This window comes from Triturus cristatus, chromosome 8 (genome assembly GCF_964204655.1).
Source record: "Triturus cristatus chromosome 8, aTriCri1.1, whole genome shotgun sequence".
Classification (NCBI taxonomy): domain Eukaryota; kingdom Metazoa; phylum Chordata; class Amphibia; order Caudata; family Salamandridae; genus Triturus; species Triturus cristatus.
Genome location: NC_140591.1, coordinates 1113862592 through 1113874135, shown reverse-complemented (window position 1 = coordinate 1113874135; position 11544 = coordinate 1113862592).

Here is an 11544-nt window from a genome sequence, read left to right as displayed (position 1 = left end):
CCGTACTCTGATGCGTCGGTCTGCACCACAAACTCCTTGCTGTAGTCAGGGGCCTGTAGCACAGGGGCAGCACACATGGCCGTCTTGAGGGCTTCAAAAGCGGCCTGACAGCGGGGCGTCCAGTGCACCACCTTGGGCTGTTTCTTGGAAGTGAGCTCCGTAAGGGGGCCCACAATGCTGCCATAATCTTTAATAAATCGCCGGTAGTAGCCTGTGAGGCCTAAGAAGGCCCGGACAGCGGTTTGGGTTGCGGGGGGTTCCCACGCCTGGATGGCATCGACCTTTAACTGGAGGGGCGCTACCTGGCCACTCCCCACCTGGTGGCCCAGATAGGTCACAGATCCTTGACCGATCTGGCACATGCTGGCCTTAATTGTGAGCCCGGCCCTTTGGAGAGCGGCCAGGACTTCTCCGAGGTGTCCTAGGTGCGCGGCCCAATGGTCGCTGAAGACTGCAATGTCGTCGAGGTAGGCCGCGCTGAAGGCTTCTAGCCCGGCCAGGACCTTGTTTACCAGCCTCTGAAAGGTCGCTGGGGCGTTCTTCATACCGAAGGGCATCACCCGAAAGTGGTAGTACCCATCGGGGGTGGAAAAGGCGGATCGTTCCTGGGCGCCGGGAGTGAGCTTGATCTGCCAGTACCCAGCGGTGAGATCAAAGGTGCTTAGGTAGCGGGCGGCCCCCAAGCGATCGATCAGTTCGTCTGCCCGTGGCAGGGGGTGGGCATCGGTCTTGGTGACTGCGTTCAGGCCCAGGTAGTCTACACAAAATCTGAGTTCCGGAGAAGTGCCCGGGGCGGCGGCCTTCGGCACCAAGACCACCGGGCTGGCCCACGGGCTGTCTGAGGGCTCGATGACTCCGAGGGCGAGCATCTTGGCAACCTCGGTCTGTATGCAGGCTCGGACTCGGTCAGGTACTCTGTAGGCACGGTGTCGCACAGGGGGGCTGTCCCCGGTATCCACGTCGTGGACGCACCAGGGGGTCACCCCGGGTGTGAGAGAGAAGAGGGCAGCGAAGGGTTGCAGCAGCTTCCGGCAGTCCTGGCGCCGTTCTGGGGTCAGCGTGGCGGAGAGGTGGACGCCTTCCAAGGAGCCGTCTTGGCCCGAGGACCCCAGGAGGTCTGGTAGGGGCTCGGAGTCGCTTTCGCCCCCATCGTCAGTAGCCAGCAGCAGGCTTAGTTCAGTTCGGGCAAAGTGGGGCTTGAGCCGGTTGGCGTGTAGGACCCGGAGGGGGTTCCTCGGGGACTCCATGTCGACCAGGTAGGTGACGGGGCTCTTCCTCTCAACCACCTTGAAGGGCCCGGTCCACTTGTCCTGCAGGGCGCAGGGGTCCACGGGGGACATGACCCAGACTTGCTGGCCCGGCTCGAACTCGATGGTCGAGGCATTTGCGTCATACCAGCGCTTCATGTCTTCTTGGCTGGCTTCGAGGTTGGCTTCTGCCAGGGCCCGGAACTTCCGAGTCTGGTTCTGCAGGGTCAGGAGGTACCGGTAGACGTCGGGGGGGGGCATCTTGGACGTTCGCCTCCCAGCCCTCCTTGACCAGGCTGAGGGGCCCTCGGACGGGGTGCCCATACAATAGTTCGAAGGGGCTGAAGCCCAGGGATTTCTGTGGCACCTCTCGATAGGCGAACAGGAGGCAGGGCAGCAGGACATCCCACCTCCTCCTCAGGGGCTCTTCCAGGCCCTTGATCATCCCTTTTAGGGTTCTGTTGAACCGCTCGACCAGTCCGTTCCCCTGGGGGTGGTAAGGGGTGGTGAATCGGTAGGTGACCCCACATTGTTGCCAGAGTGATCTCATGTACCTTGAAATAAAGTTCGTACCCCTGTCGCTCACCACTTCTCGGGGGAACCCCACCCTGGAGAAGATGCCCATCAGGGCCCGGCCCACCACTGGAGCTGTCACAGTGCGGAGTGGGAGGGCCTTGGGGTATCGGGTGGCGTGGTTGACCAGTACCAGGATGAAGCGGTGTCCCAGGGCGGTTCGGGGGTCGAGGGGTCCCACGATGTCGATCCCCACTCGTTCGAACGGGGTGTGGACGGCTGGAAATGGTTGGAGGGGGGCTTTAACTCGACCCCCAGTCTTTCCGCTAGCCTGGCAGGTCTGGCAGGACCGGCAGTGGTGGTCCACGTCTCTCCGCATTCGGGGCCAATAGAAATGGGTCACCAGGCGGCTGTAAGTCTTGTCCTGCCCGAGGTGTCCGGCGAGGGGCACGTCATGCGCCAGGTTCAGGAGGAACTCCCTGAACCGGAGGGGAACCACCAACACCCGGCCGGCTCCCAGTTCGGCGACCTTCTGTTCGCTATATAGTAGGTCATTGTCCCAATAGACCCAGTGGGTTCCCGTGGGGTCCCCTCGAGGCCTGGGCGGCTGCTTGCTGTCGGGCCCCCTCGAGGGATGGGCAGGCCTTCTGTTCTTGCTGGAATTGTTCGCGGGTGGGGCCCCCATCGTGGCGCCACTGGGCCAGCTCGGGGATCTCGCTGAGGGAGGCGGCCTCGTCGGGAGAAAGTTCGGATGGCCCGGCCTCATCGTCGGGTTCCTCCGTGCCGGAGGAGGGTGATAGTTCTGGGCCCGTAGGCTTGTCGGTGGCCGCGGCAGCGGCTGGTTGGGCGGTCATGGACCGGGTGGTGGCGCAGGCCCACTCGGGCAGCCCTAGCATCCCCAGATGCTCTCGGCGCTCCACCTGGGCCCAGGGGGAGCTCTCTAGGTCATTCCCCAGGAGGCAGTCCACGGGGGCGTCGTCGCGGACAGTCACTTTTAGGGTGCCGGACACTCCTCCCCACTCGAAGGGGATCCTGGCCATCCGGCACATGCTTTCGGTGTTGTCCGCGGTCCGGACAGGGCATAGGACATGCGGCAGGATTTGTTCGGGGGTCACTAGGTGGCAGCGGACAGCGGTCACGCTGGCCCCAGTGTCCCGGAGGGCTTCGGCCCGTCGTCCATTGATGGTGACCCACTGCTGGTACTTCTGGGTGTTGCTTGGGATGGCCGCTCGGGGTACCATTTCTCGGGAGCCCAGGCATACGAGCGACAAAACGAACCGGTTCCCACTCGGGGGATCCGTCGTCGCGGTTTTCCTCCCCGTCCTCTCCTTCCCCAGGGCTGCGGCGGCTATTTGTCGGGGAGGGGGCCCAGTGGTCCCGTTCCGTCGGTTCACGGGGCAGGCTGGGTCGCTCGCATAGTGGCCGGTCTGTTGGCAGCCGAAGCAGGTCACTGGTGGTCGGGGTCCAGGCCGGGCGATGGGGGTCCCCCTTCGGCCCATGGTCGGGGACGTGGCATTGGCGGTTTGGCCTCGTGGCGGTCTTCTGGGCGGTCCGGCCGGGAATTCTCGACTGCGGTGGGACCCCCCTCCTCCGCCCCGCTGGCGAGGAGGTCCCGTGGTACTCCGTTGGTAGTCCCCCACGGGGTTCCGGGGGACCCGGGTGTTGACCCATCGGTCTGCTTCGGCGGCGAGCTTCCGGGCCTCGGTCAGCTTACTGTCCAGGAGGTGTTGTCTTAGTTCCACAAAACAGTTGTTGGCGAGGTGGTCCCAGACAATGAGGTCGAACAGTTCATTGTATGAGGTGACCTTGCTCCCTTTTATCCACCCTTCAAAGGCCCGGCTGAAGAAGTCCACGTACTCGACCCAGGTGGTACCGGGGAGCTTCTTGCAGTCCCGGAAGCGCTGCCGGTACATCTCGGCCGATAGTCCGTAGCGGGTGAGTAGGGCTTCTTTCATGTGGTCGTAGGAGGTCATCACTGCGTCGGGGAGTTGCAGCAGGGTATCACGGCCCTCGCTGAGGAACTTCCCCCATAGGCCGGCACCCCAATCCTTCCGGGGTACCCGATGGGAGGTCATGGCTACCTCGTAGGCTCGGAACCACTGCTGGATGTCGTCGTTCTTGTAGTATTCCTTGACGACATCCTTGGGGATATGAACCTTTGGCTCGGTCAGTGGCAGAGCGTCCCGGGCCCCGGGGGTGCCGGTCTCCCCCGTTTTGGATTTCAGCTCCAGTTCTTTGAGGCTCCTCTCGTGCTCTAGGGTTAGCCGTCTCTCTTCGAGTTCCCGATGCCGTTTCTTTTCTTCGATCTCCTCTTGCAGCCGTAGTTGCTCCAAGGCTATTTTCTTCTCCGCCAGTAGGAGCTCACCGTCCAGCCGGAGTCGTGCGAGGTCCATTTCGTGTGTCCGGACCCTCTCCCGTTCTCGCATTTCCTCGTGGGATAGGCTGGTTTTGGGGATGCCTCGCCCCCCATCTGTCGGGGTTGTGGTCGGCAGGTTTTCGTCCCGGGCCGAGGTCCCTTCGGTGCGGGGTGGGGTGGCCTCGGCTTCTGCCCAGGCTTTCAGGGCTTTCTGCATTTCTTCCTTGGTGCCCAATCCTGTGGTTGGGATCCCTTTGTCCTTGCAGAATTGTTTTAGTTCTTTGTGGGTGTATTCTTCCAGTTTTTCCAGCTGGAAGGTTGCGGCCATGGTTACTTCTTGGCCGTCCATGGTTCCCTTTTTCTTTTTCCGTCTGGTTAGGTCGTGGGTGCGTTACTTGCCTGTACGATTGCGTCTGGCTCGGATCCCGTCACTGGCCACCAAATGTTGGAGGGAGGACCACCGGGGAGTCGGGGGGACTACTCCGGGGCACCTTCCTACCGCAAAGTTATAGCCGAGCGCCGCTGAGAAGCCTCCTAGGAGAGGTCCTTCTCCTATGACCGTACTAGGCCCAGTAACACCACCACACAGGATTCCGTATCAGTTGCTTATCTTGGTTCTTTACAAAAAAAGGAGCACGTTCAATATTTACAGTGGGATCGAGTGGTCCAATAAGAGTCTCAATGTCTTTGGAGGGATAGGGTAGCGGAACAGTCTTAGTACCGGCAAGGTACTGGAAGGCTCTGCGCCAGACCTTTGGTGCTGGTCTCAGAGCGGCTCGGTCAGGGAGAGCCGCGACGGCGTCAGCAGGGCTCGGGTGGTAGTTCCGCTAGGGTCGAGCCGCGACACAGTCAGCAGGGCTCCGGTGGTAGGTCCGCTTCGGTCGAGCCGCGACGAGGTCAGCTGGGCTCTGATGGTATGTTTCAGCAAGGTCGGGCCGCGACAGCGTCAGCAGGGCCCCAAAGGTTCGTGAAGGTCTTGTAAGCACGATGGAACCGCGACGTCGTCAGCAGGGCTCAGAGTGTAGTTTCAGGAAGAGTCTTTCTCCGTAGGGTCAGCCGCGATCCGATCAGCAGGGCTCTTGACTCCAGGATACAACTGTCGCCTGGTTGCCGGGTCGCCCCAGATATAGGTCTGGAGCCCTTTGATGTCCGGACCCTTGCACCCAGGAGGGCGGAGAGGCCGGGTAGGGCGCGGCCAGACGCCCAGCAGGAGAGGCGCCAGGCCCCAGAGAGCTGTGGGACGATCGCACCTAGGTGTGGAAGGACGGTTGGGGGTCCCATCGATACTGCCCTCCGCCGGGAGTGGGAAGGGCTCACGTGGTATCCCCCGGGCCAGGGGTTGGCGCCTCGATGTCGGGCCTCGCTGGGACCGAGGCCGGGTAGAGCAGGGTCACGTAGGTGGTCACGTGGAGTGACGTATAATCCAAGATGGAGGAGCCCCGAGGTGCATGGGACCTCGTGCGGCTTAGCGAGGGGGAACAGGACCACGCCACGAGGCCGGCTCCAACACCTGCATTTCGTTTTTAGACAGCAGTCTAATCACAGTTCTTGTTTTACCACAGCGAGCATGGGGTTAGAAATCTGAGCTTAAAAATGTAAAATACCAAAACCCAAGACAGACGGGATCTCATATGGCATTGGCCACCTACCTGTGCACGCCCATCACTTCAACTTTCGTTTTGCTTCTGAATATGTAGCAAAGTGTACCTCGTTTAAGCCTTAGGCTTGGCCTGATGCGACCTGAACTGTGTCTGGTTTTGCATGCTAGAGGTTTACCATACCCGTTTTTTTCTGCTTTTTGGCGAAACCACGTTATAGAGCCATCATGCACCTTTTTTGTGACAAATTCACGCACTGCTGCTTCTCATTCAATGAAGCCTGCGTAGTAGTTTTCAGCTTCTCTACTTGTTTGTATGGGAGGATGGTTTACACTACTTCTTTGCATACTGTACATGTTTTGTGAAAATGAGGCCTGCAAAACTATTTGCTTTCCTTGCTGCACCTGTTTTGAGAGGGACACCTGAACAGCCATTTTCCGTGTTATATCTGCTTTGTGTGAAGTTGGTTTTCACAGTTGCTTCCCTTCTTTTGTCTTTTCTGTGTGTTGTACTCCTGTTGTCCATGTGATACTTGTTTTGTGTCAAAAAAGCTTGTGCAGCCTGTAGTGTCGCGGTCTAGTTGACGCGCACTACGTGTTCACGTAATTGCGTGGAGCGGCCATATTGGACGCTACTGCACATGCGCGAAAACGCGAAAGGCGATCAGAGCGATCGGAGCAGTCTGCCCGGCGCTCTCTTGGTGTAATCCGTTGTTGCAATAAACCAAACGCTTACAACAGCTGCCAGACTACCTCACTTCATTGGGGGGAACGCAGAGTAACATTACACAGCCTCCCTATGACCTCTCTCTGTTGTGTGAAGGAAACTTCACTTCTGAACCTGACCCTGTTGTAAGTGAGAGCATCCTTCTCTCCTGTCTGTGCTGTGGCTCTTTTGTGAGCATGAAGGTCCTAATGGTGCTACCTGTTAGTACCTGCAGTATGTGTAATTGGAGCAAAAGACACACGATTGATGGACGGAATACCAAACAAATCAAAACATTCACCCCCAGTCAAGAAATCTGGATTAAATCCATCATAAGCCTCATGCAAATGTAAAAGTGATCGCTATGGTCCCTCTTCCACCCTCATTTCAGCGGCACTCTGGTAGACATTTGAGGAGGTTTCATGTTGGAGGGAGGACCACCGGGGAGTCGGGGGGACTACTCCGGGGCACCTTCCTACCGCAAAGTTATAGCCGAGCGCCGCTGAGAAGCCTCCTAGGAGAGGTCCTTCTCCTATGATCGTACTAGGCCCAGTAACACCACCACACAGGATTCCGTATCAGTTGCTTATCTTGGTTCTTTATATAAAAAGGAGCACGTTAAATATTTACAGTGGGATCGAGTGGTCCAATAAGAGTCTCAATGTCTTTGGAGGGATAGGGTAGCGGGACAGTCTTAGTACCGGCAAGGTACGGGAAGGCTCTGCGCCAGACCTTGGGTGCTGGTCTCAGAGCGGCTCGGTCGGGGAGAGCCGCGACGGCGTCAGCAGGGCTCAGGTGGTAGTTCCGCTAGGGTCGAGCCGCGACACAGTCAGCAGGGCTCCGGTGGTAGGTCCGCTTCGGTCGAGCCGCGACGAGGTCAGCTGGGCTCTGATGGTACGTTTCAGCAAGGTCGGGCCGCAACAGCGTCAGCAGGGCCCCAAAGGTTCGTGAAGGTCTTGTAAGCACGATGGAGCCGCGACGTCGTCAGCAGGGCTCAGAGTGTAGTTTCAGGAAGAGTCTTTCTCCGTAGGGTCAGCTGTGATCCGATCAGCGGGGCTCTTGACTCCGGGATACAACTGTCGCCTTGTTGCCGGGTCGCCCCAGATATAGGTCTGGAGCCCTTTGATGTCCGGACCCTTGCGCCCAGGAGGGCGGAGAGGCCGGGTAGGGCGCGGCCAGACGCCCAGCAGCAGAGGTGCCAGGCCCCAGAGAGCTGTGGGGCGATCGCACCTAGGTGTGGAAGGACGGTTGGGGGTCCCATCGATACTGCCCTCCGCCGGGAGTGGGAAGGGCTCACGTGGTATCCCCCGGGCCAGGGGTTGGCAACTCGATGTCGGGCCTCGCTGGGACCGAGGCCGGGTAGAGCAGGGTCACGTAGGTGGTCACGGGGAGTCCCTGCACATGGCAGACATTAGTTTGTTACTTATGAAAATAGACCTCTCCGACTTTGTAAGGGTTCTGCTTTGAGGATGTAGCATGGCATGTCCAAACATACTTTTACAGATCATTTTTCTCCATGTAACATCTCCTGCTAGGTATATGGGACCAACTTAGCGAGGAACTATTTGCGAAGGTCCCTATTATTTATCGGTTGTAGCGGCAGCAACGTGGACTATGCATTCTGAGAGAGAAAGGTAAATAAGAAAAAAGGAGAGAAGCAAAATAAGATTAGCAATAAAATGGTGAGAAATGAAAAACAGGAAATAAAAAAAGATGAGAAATAATGTGAACAAAGGTGAAGTATAAGGACAAGCGAAAAAGTACAAACTAAAAGGAAAGAAAACATAGGATGAGAAAAACTTAAAGGAGAGAAAATACAGCTGAATGTGTCCCAAAACGTGATAGTGGATAAAAAAAATAAAATGATTAAGAGGCTAGAAACATAACTGTTAGTGAAAGATAAAAATGAAATAAAAAGAGAAACGTGAAACAAACACAGACTTGAGAAGGGGAAAAGAAGAATTAAAAATGTGATACGAAGAAAAGAACAGGGAAAGAACAGGGAAAGACATAAATAAATATTAGGAAATACAGAGAACAAATGGCGTGGAGGACATTGAAAGGGAAAGATAGGACTGAGAGATTGAGTATGGGAAATGTTCCAGAACAGAAGAAAGAGCGTGCGAGCGACACAGAGATAGGGAAGACAAGACAGAGAAGGAGGCTGACAGTGAAGAAGGGAGCGACATGCAACTATTCAGTGCAAAATGCACAAGGCAATAAGAAAGGTGAGCAGAGATATAAGAGGATGAATCAAGAGATAGAATGGGAAAGGTATATGGCAGAGTTATGTGCCGGTGTGAAGCATGAAAAAAGAGGCAGGGAAGGTGGTGTGGTGTTAGGCAGATCCTAACAGGGCCTCCATCTCCTAATTGAGGTTGTTGCAGAGAGCAGGAAATTGCATGCTGTGTGTTCTCAGATAATAAAACAATGGTTTCAGTTGGATTCAGAAGGTCTCTGAATGAATAACATGACTCTTTTGAAGGGAAAACAGCTAAGACGTAGGAAGAGTCAAAGGAGAAATATTAAATTGTCCACAAAGACAGATACTGGAACATGAAGGAGTGCAGTAGAATGGAGAGAAATCGGAAGTGACAGTGGTCAGAAAAATATGAGGGGAAGAAGTAGGTGGTGAACTGGGAGAGCTGAGGAAAGAAAAGAATTAGCGTTATAGCTGGAGGCTAGAATGACACTGAACTATGATAGGAGTGTTGGACCTGACATCCCTGCCATGGTTTTCCCCCCAACTTTTTGCCTTCAATCGTAGTGGTTTAGCTGGCCTTAGGACTCTGTGAACTTTACCACTGCTAACCAGTGCTAAAGTGCTTGTGATCTCTCCCTAAAGCATGGAAACATTGGTCCCTGTATCTGGCACGCACTTTGTTGCAGTCGGCCTGAACTTGTGACTCTGTCCCGGTCCGGCGTGGCCAGATAACCACAGTTGGTGCTTTGTGTTTTGAAGCATTATTTATTTATTTATTTATTTTATTTTTTTTAAAACCTTTATTCGTGCATCTTAACAGAACAAATACGGGCCTACAACCGTCAGGCCGGCCACGATACAGTTAAGCACTGATACCAACATTACATCCCCTGTGCTCCAACGGTCAAGATTAACAACGAGTTATGAGTTATATACTGGAGAGATCCTTGACACCAGGGGAAGGAGAAGTGAAGGTTAATTTTAAGTTTTTAAGGTAATTTTATCAGGGAAAAAAGTCAGTGAAGGATAAGAACAAAAGAGATTCGAGTCCGCCAGATAGCTTCACCACACGGGAGAGCCGCAGCATCATTAAAACAACAATGGAAGTAAAATCTCAAGCAGTGAGGCGGTGCAGTGATATAACAGGATAGTCACATGAGCAATTACGCACCCCTCCAGAGCCGCCCCCACTCAATCCACCCCACACCCGGACCCCGAATCGAAGCAAGTATAGCGCAGAGACATAAAAGAAAAAGGCCCATAGAACTAATTAAGAACAGAGTATTACCCCCCCACCCTACACCAATGCGGAGGCTACGGCCTGCCCCCCCCCCAGCATAGTGCCTGTCGCCCAATGAACCCGAAATATAGACAAGAGAGAAAGTAGGAATAGAGTAAAGAAAATGAGAAAACAGAAAAGAAGGTGGGGAGGAGCCCACGGAACACCAGAGCGCCCCAAACCATCAGCCAGCTATGGCCTCCACACACTGAGAACCCACTACGCCAAAAAACTGCGTGCGAAAATAACGTGTCACAACAATTTAAGCGAAGGAAGACAAATCGCGACGAGTGCACACAACACATAAATACAGTTCCAGTCCCAGTCCAGCCCGTCCATGAACCATGGCGATATAAGTCATTCTAGCCCTGGCCCGATCGCGGGCTTGGGATTAAGCCAGCCCCTACATGAAGGCCCCGCATCCCGAGCAGACAAAGACAAGATGGCCGCTTGTGAGAAGATGGTGAAGTAGGATCACGAAATGGCCGCCGACCATCTATTGAGGTCCCTCTTTGCACCACATAAAATCCAGACCTGGCAAGTAGAGTACAGGAGTTCCACAGAAAAGAAGCAGTAGGCCACCGCGGACGATTCCTCGAGGCTGTCAGGTATCGCTCGGCAGGATACTCTTGCGGACGCGGTGAGGCAGGCAACAATGAAGCAGGCAGCCATGACCAGGGGAACAAAGTATCCGCAGTTGAGCTGGAGAGCGGTTGATCCTGGGTGCCGGGAACGCCGGATGCAGGCACCAGTGTAGCACAATCATACACCGCCGTTGCGTCCCCGCAAGAGGACAAAAGCACTGGTAGACCCACGCCTTGTTGATGACAAACAGAGCGCTCACGACCCGCAGCCGACAGTATGGAGTCAAACCGCTCACTCAGCGCCTGCAGGCCAGCACACATTTGTAGTCGAAAGTCCCGCAGGACAGCCAGAACGGAGCCGCATGTCAGCGGAAGCTGGGCCCCCACATCGGCAGCAATCCGGGACGGCACTGTGGAGCTGGTGTCCGGAAGAGGGAGGGCGAAATGGGCAGCGGGCGAGACCGGAGCATCACCCCCCAGCCGCGAGCAGGCAATCAACGCCATGTTTTACCGCTGTACGGTGTAATGGCCAGGGGGGGGGTCGTGGCAAGGAGTCAATTCCCCTCAGGTCTGCGCCGCAACAGGGAAGGCCGACAGTCGCTTCTCTTCCCGCGGGTTCTCTTTGCCGCCGGCTAGGCAATAGAAGAAGGGGGTCAGCAGCCTCCCACAGCGCGGTCCTCAGAGCGGGGCAGGAGACCCGCCGCACCGGGGCCCACCCCACAGCTCCAGCCCGTCAGGCGCAGGGTGCAGAAGGTGTCCGGCCGTCCCTCCCCGGGCTCATCCGGCGACGATCCGTGGTGCGAGGTGAGATCGGGACCGCGGGGCTCAGGTTTGCGCTAGCGGGTCCGGTAACTGCGGAGCTTCCAGGGGGCCGGCAAAGGCCACAATGGCACAGGGGTCCAGTGCAGAGAACAAAAGCACCCAGAACTCCGGCATCCGGGCGGGCTGAGACTCCAGGAAAGCGGCGGCGCGGTCAGCGCGTCTTCGCACACGTTGCACCTCGAGAATCGGCGAGGATGGGCATCAGGATAATAGTCCGAGGCCAAGGGCCGACGGAGC